The 11,814-nt window shown below is 39.7% G+C and overlaps 1 pseudogene; it reads right to left on the reverse strand.

Moving 5' to 3' along the window:
- Nucleotides 1-9,178: 9,178 nt before the first annotated feature.
- On the reverse strand, nt 9,179-9,269 carry LOC122903852 (annotated as a pseudogene).
- Nucleotides 9,270-11,814: the final 2,545 nt, after the last annotated feature.

The following is an 11,814-nucleotide window of genomic DNA, read 5'->3' on the forward strand; positions in this document are numbered from 1 at the left end:
TGCCTGGCCTAAATCAGCTTCTCCTCTGGTGCCCCTGAGAAGCATGTGTGGCCTCTGGGTGTAGTCGTATTCCCAGGCTCTGTTCATCATCTTCACTACAAGTCCAGAGGGACCTGACTCAGAGAAGCTATATGAAGAGAAAAATCATTCCGGACAAGGACACTCAAGGGACACATTGCTGCAAATTCCACGAATTGAAACAAATTCTGTCAGTTGTGGAGCAGTGGTGCATGGGAGCTCTCTGGCAGGCAGGAAGTTAGGTAGATCAGCACAGAGGCCGTGTACGGGCACAGCTGTGCTGGCTTGTGTCGCCTGCAAAGCAGTGACAAAGAAAACACTCTTCCTTGTGTGGAAGAATGATCCCTGATTGCTTGGGGAATAGAGATAGAAGAACATGCATCAGATATTTTAAGTTCTTGGCCTTTGAGGAATTATCTTGAGTGCTCTGTTAGGTTATTCTTAGGGAAATGCTAGCCCTGCAAGACAGGGTTGGAAAATGCCTATCACTTAGGAAGACGGCAGCGCATAAGATCTGTTTCCAAAGACTGGTTCTACACATCAGCTCCTTAGCTTTAAATGTCTCTTTCTTTCTTTCTCCTCCCTTCCCCTACTCTTTTCTTCCCTAGCATCAAAACTAGGAGAAAGGAAGAAAGTGAGGGGCACCCGCGTGGTTCAGTCAGTTAAGCGTCTACCTTTGGCTCAGGTCATGATCTCAGGGTCCTTGGATCAAGCCCCGCATCAGGCTCCCTGCCTAGTGGAGAGTCAGCTTCTCCCTCTCCCTCTGACCTTCCTCCATGCTTGTGCTCACTCTCTCTCTCTCTCTCTCTCTCCCTCTCTTTCCCCATCTCAAAAAAAATAAAAAGAAAAAAGAAAAAGAAAGAAAAGAAAAGGAAAAAGGAGAAGGTGAGAAAGGAAGAGCATGCTTTGGTTTATACAATAAGCTTCAGTGAAGTGATTCAGGCTTTTTGGAAACCAATTGTATTTCCAGTTGTGCTCCATGCTTTAACCAGCAAAAGAAAGTATAGCCATATTCTTCTACATACCAATTGTATCTCCTCAGGACCGGAGAGACAATGTGATCACCCCCTGACACTGCATGCTCAGGTCTGCAAAGTCCGCATAAGAGGAGAGCCCTGAAGTGATTTCACCACCCAAGAGAATCATTGAGTTTGAGCATAATGTCTGCATATATGGTCCTTCTAAATAATATTCATTGCACAAATTTTCACTAGAATATTTCCCTAAGTCGGTGTTTCAACACTTCTCTCCTTGATTGCTCAAAGATGACTGACAGCACTTCAGTACTCTTATTTATAAGTTTTTATCCTGCCATCAATGATATTTATTAGGTGAATAGTCATCAATGCATTCGGAGTAGTGAAGTGCTTCTGTGTAATTCCTTCATTGACCAAGGGTCTCCATTCCTCCTGATGTCTGCTCTTTTCAGCTGAAGATTATTCCCCTTCACAGTGTTTTCATAGGAACTTAGAAACATAAGACAGAGGTTTGTTTTCTCTTCATTGGCCCCAAACTTCTGGCTTATACCTTGCAAACTATCTCAAGATAGGCAGAGAAATTGACCTATTTATCTCAGGATTTTAGTGCTGTACCTGGTACATACTGTGTTCTTAATAAATGAAATGTTCTACAGAACGGAACTGGTCTTCTGTCTCCAAATGGGGGAGACACATCTTGGGAGTCCTACAATGAGTCGTATCCTTGGCAATCACATCCCCTTGAGAGCAGGTGGAATCTGTGACCTGCTTCTAACCAACAAAATATGGCAAAATTAATAGAATGTCACTCATGTGATTGTGCTATTCATATGGCAAAACGAAGGGATTTTCAGATGTACTTAAGGCCCTGATCAGTTTGTTTTGGGTTAATCATAGGAAAGGCTGCCTTGGGTAGGCCTGATCTAACCTATGGAGCCCTTTAAAAGAATGTTTAGGTCTTCCCTAAGCTCAGAGACTTGAAGTAACAGAGACTCAGTCTCCCCACTGGCCCTGAAAAAAGCAAACCAACGTGAGTTTGGGAGGGTAGCTTGCCTCAGATGAGATCACAGCTCAACCAACCCCTTGATCACAGGTTTGTGAGACCTTGAGCAGAGGACACAGTGAAACTGTACCCAGACTCCTAACCCATGGAAACTATAAGATAATTTGGTACTTGGTACTTGGCTGCCCGAAGTACATCTCTAAGTAGTCGTAGAAAACTAATATGCTAAACGTAAATAAAATGACCCTTTATGGTTATTCCTGGTGTTCTTTGTAAATCTCAACTATTTGTGCTCCAGATTCTCCTTGTTATAATTTTGTAAAGTTTTATTTGTCCTTGGTATTTTACTTCCTTTTTATTATTATACATCTGATTTTAAAATGTGTGCTCATTGGGGACTCTCTGACTCACTAGGTGGGGTGGATTCTTTCTTTCTTTCCTGCTAATGTCAAAACCAGTAATACAAGCAAACTTTAACCCTTGAAAGCTACACTTGTCAGTTTTTTTCTCCCTCTACAATCTTGTGGTATAGAATCAAGGAGTTTTTTTCTTCGAAACTTTGGAAAATTTATCACATATGGTTGTTGCGAAGACAAACCAAAATAGAGCATTAGAATGCCCACTATCACTGAATATATAACAATTTATAAAGCTCCCTTGCAAACATAATTAAGGCCTCTAGATTAATTCATCAGGCAGGAGGTATTTTGTTTCTGTTCCTGGAGAGGTCCTTGATTTACAGATGAAAGAAATAAAGCCCTTAGGAGTTAAGGATGTTTCCCAAGGTAATAACAGAGATCGATGAACCCAAGACAGTCAACCCCAAACACCTTTTTATAATCCCTCACAGACCCTAGCAAGTGTTTCTTACACCATTTTGTTCAAAGTCAAAGTCTACCCTCTAGTTACCTACATTGGCACCTGATAATGTAGGATCCGAGATAACCACCTCAGATCCCAAGGATCTCTGAGAGGTGGAAACCAGCACTATGCATTTTGAACAAACTGCTAAAGCTATTTTCACTTCCTAAAGATGGAGACTCGCTGCTTTAGGATGACATGGCCATGTTCCCTCAAGTTTCCTTTAGCCTTCTAATTCACAAATAAATTCTTTCTTTGAATCAAAATTATGCCCAGAGTAGCCATTTCTTAGTTGTCTCCTCCATCCCCTGGACATGGAGCTGTCAGGAAGTTGGGCCAGTAACAAGGTTATCTATGGCTATGGTAACTTTTGACACATGCCCAGGTGGTGAAAGCACTCTAACACTCAATTATCACCTCCGGAACAATACAATAGTTCATATAAGAAGTGAATCTCCAATTGTTCTTGCTTAGGAACATGGCAGTGCAGTAAAGAATATTCTTCGAGGGGCGCCTGGGTGGCTCAGTGAGCTAAAACCTCTGCCTTCGGCCCAGGTCATGATCCCAGGGTCCTGGGATGGAGCCCTGCATCAGGCTCTCTGCTCAGCGTGGAGCCTGCTTCTCTCCTCCCCTCTCTCTCTGCCCGCCTCTCTGCCTACTTGTGATCTCTGTCTGTCAAATAAATAAATAAAATCTTTAAAAAATATATATTCCTCTAGAGAGGGTTTGGGAAAAGAGTTGGAGGAAATGAATGCCAAAGTACACATGCATCTCTTAGACATTACTCGGTAAGAATAACTACACCAACCAACTTCTTTTTTTTTTTTTCCAATTTATTTATTTTTAGAAAAACAGTAAAAAAAAAAAAAAAAAAGAAGTTGGTTGAAAAAAAAAAAAAGAATAACTACACCACACAGTGATGATAGAAGACATTCATCACCTCATTTTAGTGAATAGTAAATGGAATCCAGAATCAAAGGCAGGGATTCAGTGTCAGCTGCTATTTACCAACCAATCATTTTTCTTCTCACAACCTTATTTTCTCTGTCTTAAAATATAGAGAACTGGCGTTTGCTCTGTTTACCTCATAGGATTGCTGTGAGGACAAACTAAAATAAAATGAAATAATATGAGTCTCAAAGTGCTATATAAACATAAAACTACCTACACGTGAAAAGGGACATGTACAGTTGACCCTTGAACAAGAAGATTAAGGGGTTCTGAGCCCCCACAGAGTTGAAAATCCACATGTAACTTTTGACTCCCCCAAAACTTAACTACTAATAGCCTATTGTCGGCCCTTCCAATAACATAAACAGTTGATTAACACATAGTTTGTATATGTATTATATACTGTTTTCTTACTTATAAAGTAAGCTAGAGAAAAGAAAATGTTGCTAAGAAAATCATAAGGAAGAGAGAACACATTTACACTACTGTACTGTATTTACTGAAAAAAATCCATGTATCAGTGGACCTGAACAGTTCAAATTTGTGTTGTTTAACGGCCAACTGTATTTTTCCAGGGCTTTATATACAAAGCTTGGCATGGCTCAGATATAAACAAGGTACTAGAAGTCATTTCTGTTTATTGGTTGACTGAAAATATGTTCCTTTATAAGTGTGAAAAAATTACTCAGGAAGATTCTTCACTTGTGGCTAGTCCTAGAGAGTGAAATCCTAAAACAATATACCATAATCCTGAGACAGCTGCATGGAAAAAATGGGTCACAGGGGCCCAACGCTACTCTGAGTTTGAGTAAGAATATGGCTTGAAGAGGGTAGAGGGAATGCAGTGTCCATGGGGTTGGGAAGAAAGCTCAAAGGGACAGGAAGGGAGGGAAATAGGTAATGCTAGAATTCTGGGGAAGAGGATGCCACAGAAAGCATATTTATTTTTTCAGTCACACACTGCACTCAACAAACATTTATGGAACAACTCCCATGTTCCAGGTATTGAGTGAGATGCTGGGGATATTAAGATGAAAACATGGTTCCCAGCCTCAAGGAAATGTCTGGGGCAAGGAGACAAACTAATCCCAGATATTTAATATAGAGCATGGTAGGTGCTGGGATAGAAATAAATACAGAGTGCTATAAGCAAGAACTAGAGTTGCTTAACTCAGTTTGGGAAACAAAGAATGTTTCTCAGAAGAAATGATACCTAAGAGTAATATATTTTTTTTAAGATTTTTTATGTATTTATTTGACAGAGAGAAATCACAAGTAGATGGAGAGGCAGGCAGAGAGAGAGAGGGAAGCAGGCTCCCTGCTGAGCAGAGAGCCCGATGCGGGACTCGATCCCAGGACCCTGAGATCATGACCTGAGCCAAAGGCAGCGCCTTAACCCACTGAGCCACACAGACGCCCCGATACCTAAGAGTAATATTAAAGGACAGGTAAGATTTATCTAATAGGAGGAGAATGAGGTAAGAGTGAAACAGGAATAAGTGATTCTTAATCTCAAAAAACAAACTGAGGGTTGCTGGGGGGAGGGGGGTTGGGGGAAGGGGGCTGGGGTTATGGACATTGGGGAGGAGATGTGCTATTGTGAGTGCTGTGAAGTGTGTAAACTTAGCGATTCACAGACCTGTACCCCGGGGGATAAAAATATATTATGTGTTTATAAAAAATATAAACTTCAATTTAAAAAAAAAAAGAGCCAAAAGTAAAAGCATAACCCAGAATGAGAGATAAAAGGGCCATTTTTGGATAATGCAGTCAGGGACCTGTATGACTAGACAGAAAGACATGTGAGAGAAGGTGGAGATCGACCAAGTTATACCCAAATCTTATTGTAAATGACCTTATACAACATGCCAAAGAGTTGAAATTTTATCCTAGAGGCTTTGGGAGCCATTGAAAAAGCCCAAGTGCGAGAGTGACATCATCAAATCTGCTACAGGGTTAATTGCTTAACTAAATTACTTAACTAAAAATTATTTGAAGATTCTGCCCACTAATAAAGGTTTATATAACACAAACTTGGGTAGTCCGTAACCCACAAAAATGTGGAAAAATGGGTTCATAGCAAGTTCGGAGGCAGAAGTTCAAAGATTTGTACAGCTCAACCATGATGAGCATCATAATTCTAATTAAAGTTACCCATTGGGAGAGCATCTGCTGCTGTCTGAACCCTCCCACCTTTAAAAGCACTAAAGGCCTTACTGTTTCAATAGTAAGGGAATAAGAATTTGTATGTTTGAGCTTACAGTAGTGTTTCTAGGTGGATGGTTTCGCTGTAATACACCTAAATGTACCTCAGTGACAATGACAGATGATACCATAGAATGGAATGTGGGGAATGGGTCATACCCTCAAGCATAATGGTGCTAAGTGGCATTATGCAGTATCTGTCAGTGGGATACCAGTGTCCTGTAAATTTCATCTGCGATTGCTTTGAAAACAACCATGCAAAATATTTTGAATGAGAGCTATGAAAACAAGCAAACAAATTTTCTCCAAGAGATAGCTGGAGAATACATTTGCTATAAAACAGGAATACAATAGAAAGGATTTTAGAGTTATAGTTCTAGTAGACACCTTAACATTAAGAGAATTAATATTGAAAAGCCAAGGAGGCCCTTCCAGGAATTTGAGCAAGTACTCACAGTGAGAAAAATTCAACTGAAGCCAAGTAGTTTTAGAATTATGATAATTTCATGTTTTCATCCACAGCCTTAACTTTTCCTTTGAGCATCTACCCTAGACATTTCCATCACACTGTCCCCCATAAACACATCAAGCTTAGACTCCAACATTGATTATATGGTGTCCCTGCATCAATTCCTTTGTATTAATTGGTTGTACCATCATCAAGACAGTAACCCAACTCAGAAACTCTGCAGTTACTCTAAAATATTTCTTCCTTTTAATATTCCAAATCTGGTCACCAGTCCTATTGATTCTAAATTCTAACAATATTTCAAATCTATTACCTTTTCCTTTCTTGGGGTCCCGTCTCAGATGAGGTTCTTAACCCTGTCACCTACAGAACTGAATGTGTTAGTCAACTAAGTGATCAGTCTGTCCACACTCTCTCTTCCTAGTTATCTACCTCACTGCCACCAAAAATGACCTTTAAGAATGAAAATTTATTCATATCACTTTTCACTCTTAAAACCATTTAGCCACTCTCCATCACATGAGCATGGCATATAACTAGAGTGATCATTTGTCCTTCTTTACCCAATAATGGCTACTGTCCTATTATAATTATAAATAAGTCCCTTTCGCTATCAAAAGTGCCCCCAATTTAGACAATGAATTACTAAGTAACTTTGTTAGTGATGTTCTTCATTATCTAGCTTCCTCCCACTTCTTTTGCTATCTCTCTAGGGAACACCTTTTTATTATCCCAAGTCATTGGCTTCACTAAGACTACCTGTTCTCAGACAGCTGCTCACACTGGTCTTAGAGCTTCCTTTGCCTTTGCCTGTAGTTCTGTTATTGTAATGGATAACTTGCATGGCTTATGATAGGAGTAGTGAGGCAGAGACAAGGCCCCAGTTGTCTCTGCAACATTGGAACCTAATAGAGGATCAGACATACAAGTGTATCTCATTAGGTAAATCAAGCTTTGATTTGGCAGCTCACAAAACTGTACTTCCTAGCCTATCAAATCGGTCACATATGTCAATTTACAAAATAAATGATGAAAATATATTTTATAAATATCACCTTTATTTTTATATGTTTAACACTTAAGACTAACCTGACATCATGCAATCTATCATACCTATTAATAGCTACCAATAACAGTAAAAATAATGACAAGAATTATTCTTTAAAACAATTTTTAGGAAATATAATGGCATTTTTGATGTTCAATTAAAAATCGATTCTCTTGAGAGATGATCAATCTTCATTCAGGTCAGACACTGTATTTTTCCTGTATCCTATAAGGTGTCTCACACGTTGTCAACACCCCATGGAGTGTAAAACAGCAGTGATAATTAGGCTTTTATATTTGTGCTCATTATCCAGAACAAAGAGTGCACATGCTACTAAAGCACAATGACTTTTTCATTTGAATATTTACAGTCCTGACAACTTGAAAAGCATATTATGTAGTGTTAATCAAATGAAGAGTTTCACAGTCTTCTCACAAGCAAAGGATACAAATTTTAGGTACAAATTAGAACCCAAAAGCATTTGACCTTGAAAGGAGAGGGAAAAAATGCCATATAAATCAAGATCACCTGAATATGTGAGCCAACTCACAGCACCTATTTTGTTAAAATCTTAATTTTTGTGAATATTAAGTTTTAGAAGGAGCCAGAGTAATTACACTAGTTTGTAGGATTTGAGGTTAGGTGTTCCCTAATTTAGCCTTTGCTTTCCCCTTCCCTTTCATTAACATCCCTTGCAACCACCAAAGAGGTGATTAGATATGTTGATAGTGCATATCTGGGGAGAAGGTAAGATCCTAAGACAACAGCCAGTTTTTTGGGATTTAGCAACTAAGAAATGGGCCCCCTCACTGGATAGGATAAATGGGGGGGACTATTTGGGAGAAGCTGAGAGCATTGTATGGAAACACACAGAGCTCTTAAGGCTAAGGAGACATTGAAGGGAAGTTATCTACTGGGCAGTGGTCTGTGGAAGCTTAGGAATCAGAGTGAAGCTGGGCTTCACTATTCTTAACTGAAACATTGGAAGTTGTTACAATCCCCCAAGAGAATGAATTGAGAAGGAACAAAATCCCAGAATAGAAACCTGGGGAATGCCACATTATAGGAAGAGGAACTGGCAAAGGATACTGAGACTGGGTTGGCAAAGTGGTGGAAGGAAAATCAAAGAGAGTGTGAAATCTCAAAAGATAACAAAAAGAATTTTTACATAGCAGATATACTTATGAATACAAATATTTCAGAGAAGTCGAACACGATAAAGACCTGGAAGTGACCATTAGGTACTGAAACAGAATAGTCATAGATGACGTTGCCAAAACTAGTTTCCATGAAGATGGAGAATGGTCGTCCAATTACAGTGGCTTGAAGAATGAGTAAAAGTGAAGCAGGAAACAGTGAAGCTTCAGCAAAGCTGGACAGTAAAGGGACAGGAAGTGCCTAGGCTACCAGCCGTTTGAACCTAGAAGCCAAATCCAGGAAGGGTTTCTTTTGTTAAGATAGAAATATTGAATGTAATTAGGTGTCATGGCTAAGATTCCTTTAAAGAGGGAAATAATAACATAGAATGAAGAAAGTGGATGATTAATAGACTAGATCCTAAGAAGGTGAAACTGGATGCGATCCAGCGGAAAATAGGGAAGATAAACCTTGAAGGGGGCCTGGGGCTCATTGTGCCACAGTGAGAACAAATTTGCATGTCATCCTTGCACAGAGGCCATGCTAATCTTCTCTGTAACATTCTAGTTTCTGTATATGTGCTGCCAAAGGGAGTGGCTCACAGTGAGAACAAAGAAGGGAGAATCAGGAATGCCAATGAAGTTAAGCACAGAGCTTAGGAAGTTGTGAGAATTCCCATTATATTGTTCTCTACCTGTTTTTTTCTTAGTACAGTAAGAGTCAAAGTTGTTTGCTGAGAATAGAGATTAGGTCATAGCTTGGTTGGTTTGAAGAAAAATTAGATTAAAAAAATAGCTTGAGCAGAGAAAGAAAAGAACCAATTAGGGAACAGGAGGATCACCAGGTAGTCCAGGGAACCGAGCCTTGGTTCGAGAGAGTTAATGCATTAATTAACAGAGGCACCAAAATGTGGGCTCTCAAGTCCCCTCCAGAGGGTCTCCTTGGGGGAGACTGAGAAATCAGGACCAACTTCAAACCAGGCATTGCAGAGCCAGTGCCATGGAAAGGGTCGGAGTCCAGGGAAAAAATTGCAACTATTTCATTTGTTCCCTCTCACATCTCTACAGAAAAGCTGTTCTTGCCCTTGTTTTACAGAAGGTGAAACCATCACTCATGGAGGCTTATCTTTGTTCCATCTTAGCCCATCTGCACATCTGCACCGGCTGAGTTAACAGTCTTCTAGACCTTCACAATCAAAGCCACTGCTCACTCCCTTCACCATACTGCCTCTCTGGGAGCTACACACTCCTGAGCCCAGCAGAAGGAAGGGGTTAAGAACTTTATCCCACTCCCATTCTAGGACAACTCTGTTCCCTCCATTTTGTAACATAAATCCAGGTTATACACACAAGGCATTTTAGCCCCCAGAAGGAAAGCACTGTGCTAATTTAGAGGATATAAAAATGGTCTACCAAATTGCTCAGAGCAATGTTCACACAGTGATAAGCTCATTTACGAAACAGGATTATTAAAACCCAATCTTGGTTTTTTGGTTCCAACTGGTTTTCATTTGCCTTAGCAGCAGATGCTCTATGCCGGGAAAAATGAGAAACGATCTTCAGTGGGGACAGTGGGGCGCTATCAGGCCTTCCAGCAGAAGCTGTAAACCAGAATTACATACTTTTCCAAACACAGATTTCATTCCCTCGGCCCTTTGGTGGTGGTTAATGTCATTGCACTGAAGCTATCCTCAAAACACTGGGAAGTAGGCAAAACGGTATTTTATGATGAGGTATGCAATTGTAGCCTAAGAATTTAAAATGTTTTAACAAGATTGTTTCAGTCCTCCCTTGATGGATACGGCCCTCAACACGAATGGTGGCAGACAGCTCCTTGATTTTTTACTTTTGAGCTCTAGCTAAAAATCCTCAGCAGCCCTTAGAGCTCAAGAGAGCTTGACCAGCTCCAAAGCCTAATCAGTTTTGAATATTGAATGATTTGGAGGAGTGGACCCATGTAAATCCAATAAACACATTAATTTTTTTTTTAAAGGGAAATTTTCAGGGCCCCCAAATATGGCGTGATCTCCAAAGCACCAGGAGAAATGAAACCAGAAGCTGGTGCCCTAGCTTTGTCCCAAGTGCTCCTCTTGGAGTTTCCATCTCTTGGTCTCCCTTCCTCTCTGCTGAGGAAAGAAAGCTGGTCAGAGGCCCTGATGATGAACCTGGCACAACCCTCCCAAGGGCATGAACACCCAGAAGAAAGGCAGCCCCAGACAGAAGCCAATGAGGCAATCGTCAGAGCAGGCTCAAGAAATGGGAAGTACTGGATTCCACTTGGTCTCTTGCCAAATCCACAGGGAAGCCTCATTTTGTAGGAACTAAGTTACCTCTAGCTTATCCCTGTAATAAATGTTGGATACAGAATTTATCAGCCAAATTGCTCCTAAATGCTTTTTATATCATTAAACAATAAAAGCAGTCATTAAAAGTGTAGTCAAATATATATCTTATGCACACACATTATTTAAATATATATATTTATATACATTTAATATATATTAAATATATATTTTATATATTAAATAGGAATATAAATATAAATATAAAATATGTATATCTTATACACACATTATTTAAATATATATATTTAATATATATATTTTTAAAGGCTATGGGTAACTCATCCATCAATTTTATTGGAATAATCTTTAATGTTCTTACGTTAAAAGTTTGGGCTTGTTTTGTTTTTTTTTCCTTGTATAGAAACTTAGGAAACTGCTACAGTCTTTACAATGTAAGACTAAAAGAATTAGCCTCGGTTCTTGTTGGAACTTTAGACCCTGAAAACATTGTTAGGGTGGGGACTATTGTCTCCTGTATAGCATCTGATTATTTTACATTAAGTTCGTACAACAGGCACCATTAATGAGACCATTATGGAACATGAATGTATGAAAAACTCCATCCCATATCATTAGATTTTAAAATGGCTCAGACTCGGGGTGCTTGGGTGGTTCAGCCGATTAAGCATCTGACTCTTGATTTTGGCTCAGGTCACGATCTCAGGGTCATGGGATTGAACCCCACATCAGGCTTCCCCTCTCAGCAGAGAGTCTGCTTCTCTCCCTCTCTCTCTGACCTTCTCCCTACTTGCTCTCTCCCTCAAATAAATAAATCCTTTTAAAAAAAAATTTCTAGGTGGC

The sequence above is a fragment of the Neovison vison genome, chromosome 3, assembly GCF_020171115.1.
Source record: "Neovison vison isolate M4711 chromosome 3, ASM_NN_V1, whole genome shotgun sequence".
Classification (NCBI taxonomy): domain Eukaryota; kingdom Metazoa; phylum Chordata; class Mammalia; order Carnivora; family Mustelidae; genus Neogale; species Neogale vison.